Here is a 1,051-nt window from a genome sequence, read left to right as displayed (position 1 = left end):
GTAAGTGGTAGATAACGGACCGGTCCAGTACACGGAATCGGACAGACGCGAGGTACGCGCCGTCCCTACGTGCTGAGCTTATCCCGTTTCGCTCGCAGCTACTCAGGGAATCCCTGTTGGTTTCTTGTCCTCCCCTTATTAATATGCTTAAATTCTGGGGGTTCTCACACATCACTTGAGGCCTACGTTGGATTTTTCCCGAATGGTAAATAGTAGCACGCACTTGTTCGCTTGTATCCAGCGGGTGGGCGTACCGCACGCGTTACACGACTCGGCCAGACGGCGGGTCCCGGCAACAGACGGCAAGCCAGGTGTTCAAGGGCTTCCGGTGCTCCCAGGTTGTCTTATAGCCGAAGTTCGAACCGTGCGACACGACACGCACCCACTGGGCCAACTGTACCGCCTTACCATTTCAGCGCCCAAGGTCCCCCGCGGAAGGGGTCCGAGCACGCCATGATGCACAGTGCGCCAAACGCGTGTGTTCAAGCCTGCGACACACTCCCGGGCGTGCTGCTCGCCCAGGCGTGCCGCTGGTACGCGGGCGTCCTGTAGTTATGGAATAGTGTGTAACAAGAATTGGTAGGCACTCAAGAATGTGTGCATCGGTCGGGTTTAAACGTCCGATGCGCCATATGCGTTCAACGTGTCGGTGTTCATGTGTCCTGCAGTTCACATTCTGACGCGCATTTAGCTGCGGTCTTCATCGATCCATGAGCCGAGTGATCCCCTGCCTAGGGTTTTGGTATGTTCAACTGTCTCCTATGTTTTCGTTATGCGCTAGGTGCATCTCTCACAACTTAAGTTCCCCGGACAGCGTAACCGTGCACCTCTCGGTTCCTTCGAAGCCGTCCAGGGTGGACAAGGATGACCATTGGTCTTCCTTCCCATTGATCGACGCGCGATGTGGGCGGCATCGGCGCGATCTTGCACAACTTTCGTTCTCTTGATTTGGTTCTCTCTCGCTCGAGGCCAGTGTTTAAATATGTTCTAGTGGGTCTTTACCTTCGCCCATGTGTCACACACTTTACGCGTTCGATGGCTGCCATTGGGA

The 1,051-nt window shown here is 55.3% G+C and overlaps 1 non-coding gene and 1 pseudogene across 1 annotated transcript; both read right to left on the bottom strand.

Moving 5' to 3' along the window:
* LOC128308821 (uncharacterized) overlaps positions 1–184 on the bottom strand; it is a 9,495-nt pseudogene extending 9,311 nt beyond the window's left edge.
* Positions 185–581: 397 nt separating this feature from the next.
* LOC128308847 (5.8S ribosomal RNA) lies at positions 582–739 on the bottom strand. Its single transcript, XR_008288599.1, has one exon. It is a non-coding gene; the product is annotated as a 5.8S ribosomal RNA (ribosomal RNA).
* Between the last annotated feature and the right edge of the window lie 312 nt (positions 740–1,051).

Source organism: Anopheles moucheti (assembly GCF_943734755.1).
Source record: "Anopheles moucheti chromosome X unlocalized genomic scaffold, idAnoMoucSN_F20_07 X_unloc_6, whole genome shotgun sequence".
Taxonomy (NCBI): domain Eukaryota; kingdom Metazoa; phylum Arthropoda; class Insecta; order Diptera; family Culicidae; genus Anopheles; species Anopheles moucheti.
Note: the sequence above shows the minus strand (reverse complement) of the source record. Positions and strands in the feature narration are given on the sequence as shown.